The following is a 10,227-nucleotide window of genomic DNA, read 5'->3' on the forward strand; positions in this document are numbered from 1 at the left end:
GATCTAAGCGTAGATTATATGATCACATGGCTCCCAAGGATGTAATATCGTCAAGTCAGACGACATCTCAAACACATTGAGCTACTTGAAAATCGGTGTTTTCACAACTTTGGCAAACTAAAGTGTGTAAGCGTGCGTCAGCTTCGCCTCGCTGCACAATAACGGTCACCGAGTTCACACATGTGGCCGTGTACAAATTCTTTATGTTATTACTCTATATATTAACTTTTAGCAACATTGAATATATATTTAAAGTCCTGATCTGATTATATAAAATTATCTCCGAAATTTACTTTGTTTGTCATGTTTATTTTACACTAAAATATTGAACTTTTTTGTCGTCGCGGATGAATAATTCTACCTTACGTGAAGCGTCATCATTCGCTGTTCAATTGAGTAAGCTCCTCCCACTTTTGACCGACTATTATTGAATAATTACGTCACTTTCAAATGACGATTTTGTTGCATAAAATATAAATAAAAAGTCGTGTGAGTGTAAATATAGGGATTGGATTTCGTTTCCAATCCCTAAAATAAAAACGTTTCCAATCCCTATATGTATACAATGCACAATGGCATCTTCTAGTGGCGAGCCTCGCTCTCGCGTCGCTGTCCTGTATAGCTGCCACAGACTGTCTCTAATTGAGAGCACCTGTCTGCAAAGGAGGCCACACGTTACAAGACGATAGTCGTAAAATAAAACAACACAATACACAAATGTTTCATGTATTCGTTTCTGTTAAAATTGGGTATAACTTAAACAATCTTTATGGTGCGGTAAAATATATACATCTAATTAATCTCTGACCACATACATTTAAACTGTTTGAGAGCGACACTAGTGATATGGTCTGAGGTCAGCGACAGCTTCTCGGTCTCGATTCAGGACAGCTGGAACATTTGCTGGACGGACATGATGATAACGAGGCTAGCTCTTCGTCGTCGTTTTTTATTCGACATTCAGTACATAATAATATGTGTACCTGGGCGCAGGTGTACATTGTTATTACATAACTATAGCTTGCCAAAACAGTGAGGATGTTTACTGTAAACAACGAAGGAGATTTCTCAAATGTTAGCTGTTAGGTTATTTTTTTAAGATTTAAATTTACCTGTGCGTGCTTTTTTTCACTATCAAAAACAGGAACAGACGATTTAGTGTTTTTCATTAGTTACAAAAGTTACTTATTTTACACCATTAACACCATTGAAAAGTTTGAGCTTCAAGTTAAAAACATAAAAAATAATTAATTGCATCCCGAAAAAATCCGTGGCACTATATCCGTTATGGAACGAACTACTGATTGCGCATGCACCAAAGGCAAAATAAATTATTTAATATTATTTTCTGTGTTAATCAGACATATATAAACACGATTAAACACTGATTATTCTTCAAATGATGAATATCATTTATGCTCTGTCGGCAGTTGAGCATCTTTAATTGTTATGTTCTTGTATAACATTGTTTTATTACAACTAGATTTCAATTGTCAAATATGCTAAAAAATTAAACAACTTCTTATGAATAACTAAAAGGCCTAGACACCTGATATTTGGCCTGTGGCATGCTGGGATGAAGGGCTACCAAGTTTGTTCAAATGAATGACCTTGAACTTCATTCAAGGTCACAGGGGTCAAAAAGGCTAAAATCTTTAAACGACTTCTTCTCAAGAACCGAAAGGCCCAGGGTACTCATATTGGGCCTGCGGCATGCGGGGATGAAGGGCTACTAAGTTTATTCAAATGAATAGCCTAGACCTTCATTCAAGGTCACAGGGGTCAAAAAGGCTAAAATCATTAAACGACTTCTTCTCAAGAACCAAGGGACCTAGAGAACTGATATTTGGCCCGTGACATGCTGGGATGAAGGGCTACCAAGTATGTAAAAATGAATGACCGTGATCTTCATTCAAGGTCACAGGGGTCAAATAGGCTAAAAATCTTTAAACGACTTCTTGTGAATAACTAAAAGATCTAGAGACATTGTATTGGGCCTTTGGCATGCTGGGATAAAAGGCTACCAAGTTTGTTCAAATGAATGACCTTGAACTTCATTCAAGGTCACAGGGGTCAAAAAGGCTAAAATCTTTAAACGACTTCTTCTCAAGAACCCAAAGGCCCAGGGTACTCATATTGGGCATGTGGCATGCTGGGATGAAGGGCTACTAAGTTTATTCAGATGAATAGCCTAGACCTTCATTCAAGGTCACAGGGGTCTAAAAGGCTAAAATCATTAAACGATTTCTTCTCAAGAATCAAGGGACCTATAGAACTGATATTGGGACAATGACATGCTGGGATGAAGGGCTCCCAAGTTTGTTCATATAAATTACCTTGACCTTCATTCAATGTCACAGGGGTCAAAAAGGCTAAAATCTTTAAACGACGTCTTCTTAAGAACCAAAAGGCCCATGGTATTTACATTGGGCTTGCGGCATGCTGGGACAAAGGGATACCAAATTTATTCAAAAGAATAGCCTAGACCTTCATTTAAGGTCACAAGGGTCAAATAGGCTAAAATCATTAAACGACTTCTTTTGAATAATATAATGCCTAGAGACCTGATATTTGGCCTGTGGCATGCTGGGATGAAGGGCTACCAAGTATGTTAAAATGAATGACCGTGATCTTCATTCAAGGTCACAGGGGTCAAATAGGCTAAAAATCTTTAAACGACTTCTTGTGAATAACTAAGAGATCTAGAGACATTGTATTGGGCCTGCGGCATGCTGGGATAGAAGGCTACCAAGTTTGTTCAAATAAGGACCTTGAACTTCATTCAAGGTCACAGGGGTAAAAAAGGCTAAAATCTTTAAACGACTTCTTCTCAAGAATCGAAAGGCCAAGGGTACTCATATTGGGCCTAAGGCACGCTTGGATGAAAGGCTGCAAAGTTTGTTCAAATAAATGACGTTGACCTTCATTCAAGGTCACAGGCGTCAAATAGGCTAAAATAAATTAAACGACTTCTTGTGAATAACTAAGAGACCTAGAGACCTGATATTGGGCCAGTGACATGCTGGAATGAAGGGGTACCAAGTTTGTTCAAATGAATGACCTTAACCATCATTCAAGGTCACAGGGGTCAAATAGGATAAAATCTTTGGAACGATTTCTTCGCAAGAACCAAAAGGCCCAGGGTACTCATATTTGGCCTCTGACATGCTGGGTTGAAGGGCTACCAAATTTGTTCAAATAAATGACCTCGACCTTCATTCAAGGTCACAGGGGTCAAATAGGCTAAAAAAATTAAACTACTTCTTGTGAATAACTTAAAGACCTGGAGACCTGATATTGGGCCAGTGACATGCTGGAATGAAGGGGTACCAAGTTTGTTCAAATGATTGACGTTTTTTCCCCTTTTTTTTTAAATCTGGTCAATATTAGTCGATAATAGATCAAACTGAATTTTGCTTTAGTCACACGTTACGTGGTTCATCGAAGTATCCCATTTTGTAGTGTAAAACTTTAGTCTTTCTCAAGGTTCATATGCTAATGCTAAAACAATAATTCTGTATTTATGATTTAAATGATCATATAACGTACAGTAGAAATTCTAATAAACAGACTAAAACATATTCTACGCTTACCTTTATTTTAGTCATCGTATCCATCTTGTTTCTTCGACAGCTTTTCCCACAATTCATCCCATATCAATGCAGACGCAAACCTGAACGAAATCGGGCATTACAACCCTCGTTAGCTCCGGTTGATGCAGACGCATCAGCATTTTTATCTCCTTACGCAAAAGATTCCACGCTCTTATATAGTGCACGGGGTTACTATTTAAGATGACCATGTCAACAGTCAATAGTTGACTATTTAGTATGGAGCATGCGTTGTTATTCATTAAGATGCAATGATAGAAAATCTTGACGAAATGTTCTGTTCACACAGAAACACATATACATATGTATATATGTTTCTGGTTCACAGCTGGTATAGTTCTTATGATAATTCATTTTTGAAGAATGATAATTTAAATGCTTTAACATTCAATGTAAACGATAATCAACTTCATGGTATTCATGAAAGGGCCACTAGGCTACCTTCCAAAACATAAAATAAAAGTCTCTTTAAAACAATTATAACACAATAAGATTGATAATGATTACCAAAGATGAGGTTACAGCACTAACGAAGTCTTGCCATCTGGCGCAGAAATATATAACTAACACGACGTCGGGAAACATAATACGACCTGCGTTATGAAACTTAACGTTTTGTTTATTTTAATAATGTTGATCAGAAGGTGTAGCGAGCCTTTTCCTAATTCTAACAAGTTTTCCGTCTAACACACACTATACAGATATGCATGTAGATCGACATGTACTTGGACAAGTTGGTGAAATACATAATATACGCATAGAAACAAGCATAACTTTTCGTTTAAAACTGGACTTTATTTTAGCGCATACAGTTCTGTAAAGCCTAACTTTGTTTCAGCATTTCCAATGCAACGGTCAGTTTTATGATCAACTAGCTAACAGTACTAGTTAGGCTATATATTACGGCAAGCCAATTTAACATTTATTGAATGAGGTATATCCCGTCTTTAATCGAATTATATAAGATATTGTAACGCACAATCGCGTCACGTCCGGATTCTCTCGTCAATATAACGAGTCGTAGTCACAGACTACTACCCTTGAAGATGTACGTAGGACACTATGTCAGTTGGTACCAAATACCAGGAATAGCTGTAGAGGTTCTGCACCCCGAAGCTTGTCAACACAGCCTTTAAGGCTAGAAAGGAGCTCAGTTATCTCCTCTTTATAATAACTGTCACAGCTAACAATAGGTCAATATTTGGTAGAATGAGAGACTATGTATCTCAATAGCTTCTCATGATAGAAACTCAATGCAAGAACAACCAGTAACTCCAATATAAAAGACAAATGTTGATTATTGATAAAACAGTATAAATTCACAAGTTAAATATTTACAGAATACTCTCACATTCTTATAATCACTCCATAACTATGATTATACAACAGATCAATCCTAACTATTCCAACAATATGCCATATATTCCAAATAACAACAGGTCTAGTTAATTTTAAAGGATGCCAATAACGGTTGGTGATGCCACCAATTCCCCTCTTCTGTCCACACTTGGTCAATTATATCGGTGATTACACCGAATGTCCACAATACAAACACGTGTACTAACGCCACGCCCCAATGAATGTAAATAAACATTAGTGAGGATACCAACTGTCGACCGACTCTCTTGAGATCTAAATTATTCCAAATATACAGTAAATAGTATTGAATTAATATCCACAAGACTAGCCTTTTGCCTAATCAAATGTTTCCTAATAATTATAGAATAATTCCAAATATTGACCACGGCGACACAGAACCCGTGTGACCCGGAGCAGATTTAATGCAAAACTGATCTCCGGCGTAGAAGTCCGCTTCGATCTTATCCCTCGCCCCGCCCCTTTTACCATATATGGAGCATCGTATCCCAAAACGTATCCCTCGCTCCGCCCCCTTTGACCATATTTGGAACATTGTATCCCACGAATGTATCCCCGGACCAAAGCACTCCGTTTCCCCAAGACAATTCTTAGTGCCGCTATACAATATAGTTATAACAAATACATTCCTAATAGACCTATAGTAAACCATCTTAATCAGAAACATCGTTTCAATACTTATAATCATAGTTATAAACTATATCTAAATATATTTCAGCTCATAAAACATGCCAAAATAGACAAATAAATAAGTATGTCACTGGTTCACTCGCTCCGCCTTTTCCGAGAGTTGACCGAGGAAACGAGATGAACGCTGCCAACCTTCGCCAAATACGGCGCTATTAAACCTTTACTGAAAGAAAGATTGGAACAGTATGTTTCTGATAAGGTATTGTTACAGTCTTAGCTAAAATATAATCTTAACTACTAAACAATATCTAAAACCTTACATTTTCTCTCCAGTGAATGTTCACTCTTTATAGCCTTGTTGCCGTCAATGACAACAAAGATGGCGGCGATACTAAATTTAGTACGACTCGTCAAAACTACATAAAATACAAGTAAATACAGAAAATCGTTACAATTTAGCGGAATCTTAGCCAGCATGACACTTACATCTTGTTCTCACTATTACATGTTCACATTTACAATGGATAACGATATAAACTCTCAGAATACACAATTTACACACCATACAATGCAGTCAAACATCAGCTGAGCTGATCAACCACAATACTCGTAAACAACACCGGGTATTAGATAACTAATAACTATAACCGGATTCTAGAATAACCATTACCAGTACATAAATGCAATATAGAGCATAAAAGATGCTCTCGATATATTCAAATAATGAATTTACAGGATAATTTTAACATTATGTAGCATTAGAAACTTTCAAGTTCTTTCAAGTTTGTCAATGTCTTTTTTGATATAAGGGTCCCAAATTATTGCACCATACTCAAGGATGGAGCGCACCACTATCTATATATGATACGTTGTAGAACCCGTTTCCGGTTTTTTACTCAAACGGTAGAGAAAGGATCTTACAGGGCATGTTTAAAAGCCTCCAATGTTGGGGCACATACTACCTTTTCCTCTAAGTGGTTCCAGTCAATGACTGTACGCACAAAGAAGGAATTCCTGTATTGCTCACAGTTGTGTGTCGGTACCGTGAGGGGTTTTGAATTTATGGTGACATTTTTTTCAACAACATTTGTGGTGATGTGATTTTCGTAATACTTAGCTTTGATGTTATGTAGAAACAGTATGATTTATAAAAATCCATGCAAGTGTCGTACAATATCATAACGATTTTCTAACTTCGGTACAATATCTTATATATATATTAAGAAAGAAAAAAACAAAAGCAAATTTGCGATCGATCTCTAACGTTTTCCCAGCTGCCGCTGTTCTTCAGGAGTATTGATGTGATAAGGCAATAACACAAATAACAAGGATTGATGACGTCATAGTAAACAATACACTATATTTCCAGTCTACTTTCAGTTTCCCGTTTGATCTATGTTAAACCAGATGGGCAATATCACGCTATGAACTCCAATCTGGTCAAGCGTATGAATATTTTAACGTTTCCGCCGCGTCACGGACAGTGTATACAATATATACTTACGCCTATACATAACGGTCAAATAATTTAAAAAGTGGTTTTAAAGTTGTGTGGTGTATGAAATCTAATAGTATTATCATGTTTACAAAGTAGCATGTATTAAAAAATATCATCCCATAATTTTCACTTGTTCGCTTGTTTCAAACCGTTTTGTGTTGAACTATATTCAGAAGCTGATGATATGGCTGTTCCATTTATTAAACTTGGTGACGTCAACACAACCGCAAGCGGGAAAATTCAAAGGATATACATGTATAGTGTTCAATTTTAATAATCGTAATGGAAATATAAGTAATAAACTGTTACCAGATTGGACATACAGTTGATATGAAGCCCATCCGTCCGAAAGATAAATATTCATGGCGCCCTAACGGGCGCCATTCTATTTATCTTCCTTCCGGATGGGCTTCATATCAACTGTATGTCCAATCTGGTAACAGTTTATTGCTTAAATGACGTCATAATATACACATATTAGAAGTCACACTTACATACATGTATTAAACTGAACTATTTAAACCTGGTTTTAATGAAGCTATTAAATTCGATTCTTTTCCTTCTCTGTCAACAACATTCTCAGTAGATTGATAAATAGGAATAACATTAAAAACATCACTAGCAAATGTATGAATGTGCTTACTGACATGAAGAAATCAGGTCTTAATTTGTTGTCTGTGTACAGTAATCCGTTGTCGCAACTCATTACCAGTTTGCCCAATATAGAACAGCCAACTCAGAACATTTACCACATACAAGTGCATATATAACATTTTTTGATCGACAATTCATGTTTGATTTAATCTTGAAATTGAAATTATTCTTAAAAATAATACTTGCACCTTCTAAAATAATTTTACAAGTGCCACATTTTGGCTTATTACATTTAGACACACAGTGGTTCTGTTCTTCCCATGAAATTTTGAAGAGCATAATTGTCTTTTGAGGTTTTTAGGTTGTCGTTTGCTATTGATTATAGATTTTTTTTTCAAATATATGTTTTTGTTGTTGTTTCTTATCCAAAAAAATTATTCAATAGACAAGAAGGACGCAAATTTCCATATTTAAATAGATTATTTTAATCTTGAAAATAAACTTTCAGCGCTTTCACATTATTTACAGGTATATTCGTCATTTATTCATCATTTCCTCTCAATCATTCATATCCATTCAAAAGAAATTGATATTTGTAATTGTAAATAATTAATTTACATCGTGTAGATATACCAGGTAGTTAATATTACCATCAAATATTTCAGGTAAGGGGAGCCAACTCTAATATAAAAATTCGGTAGAAGGGAGACTACTCCGTATCACCTATTCTGACATTCTATTTCAAATTGATATAAATGCTTTCTTACTTTTAATAATTTCAGTGGTACACACATATTATGTAATGTTATTTGTTAATATGTACTTTTTCTTTTTTTTTACATTTTTAAATGTAACTTCTAATCAATTCATAAGTAGTTTTAAGGAGTACGAAAAACACAATAGTAATAAAATTGATATCAACAACACGGGGTGCTAACTCTCACATATACTTGATTGATAAAATAGAAATTATAAAAACATGTAGTTCTTTAAAGTCACAAAATCTATCAATTCCTTTTTCACATTTTCTTTGATTTCTATGTTTTCGGAAGAGTTCGGACAGACGTTACGTAGTTACGGTAGTCACATGACGTTCTCGGCAATGACGTTACCATGTCGGCTAACTTCGGCTTGTTTGACTAAGTGGGATCCACCTAGCGATGTTCAATATTTATTTGATTTTTATCAAAATATTCCAAAATCATAATCGTTCATCTTGACTTCGATTAAGTCCTGTCTCTGCATGATTTACAACAGGATTTTTTTTCAACATTCTTCTAAATCATGAAAAAAAATAAGAAGAAAAATACGGATATTGGGCCTTTAAGTAATTCTTTTAAAACTTGAAATGCTGATGTAGGAGAAGTTGATTTGTTTTGGTGTTTTTTTATATTCCTGATCTTCCATATAACCCATTTAGTTGTAATTATGACTGTGTTAGATATTGCATTTTTCAATAAATTATCAGTGCAGTCACCGAGCACCATTTTCTCCTCATCAATAATCCATGTCATATTTGCAGTGTCAAAAATTTCATTATTGTAAAGAATAGCATGCATTAAATTATATCTGTTTCATCTTATCATCCGTTCTCATATACTTTTCATAAGTTTTGATAATTGGAAATATATCAAAATTATTTGGATTAAATGTGGAAACTGATTTCTTCTGGATAACTACATGATTTTGAAAATTGAAAAAGTTCGTTCAATCTTCGTTTAGTACATTGATGTCGCTAACGATGGTAACCAACCTAGAAGCTAAATTAAAAAGTATATTTACCTTTATATGATTTGGATGACTTGAGTAAAAATTCAGATAATTATGAGAATCGGTAGGTTTTGAATAAATATCAGTTGAAATATGGCCATCTTCAATCTTGACAATATAAAAACATTCAAAAAATGGAAGTGAATCATGACTACATTCAATAGTAAATTTCATGTCCCTGTGTAAAGAATTAAGTTCTTTATGGAAATTTTCTACGCTGTTTCCGGAGGCCATATTATAAAACAATCATGCAAAAATCCCAAGAAGTTTTGTTTTAGAAAATCGCAATAATCTGTGCCTTCACTGTTTTGGGGTTTTTCATACAACTTTTCGAGATGATAGCCTAGAACCAGAGTTGCATATATTGGTGCACATTTGGTTCCCATAGCAGTTCCTTTTATCTGTTGATAAAATTTACCATAAAAGTAAAATACGTTTCTGTTTAATATAAGGTTTAATGATTCCAGAATGAAGTCTTCATCAAATCGAGAATCCATCTTTTCTGGACATTTCCTGAGCCAAAACTTTATGGCTTCCTTTCCTAAGTCAAAGGTAATATTTGTATAAAGGTTGACGACATCAAATGATACCAGTTTTGAACCTGGTTCAGTATTAATAGGTAAATGAGATAAAAAATTAAAATCGTCTTTTATGAAACTTTTGACTGAAGAACAAAGGGGTTTAAAGATGCTCCACCGCCGACAAATGGTATATTTTCACCATCAAAAACAGGAGCAGACGATTTAG

Source organism: Argopecten irradians, chromosome 7 (genome assembly GCF_041381155.1).
Source record: "Argopecten irradians isolate NY chromosome 7, Ai_NY, whole genome shotgun sequence".
NCBI classification, from domain to species: Eukaryota; Metazoa; Mollusca; class Bivalvia; order Pectinida; family Pectinidae; genus Argopecten; species Argopecten irradians.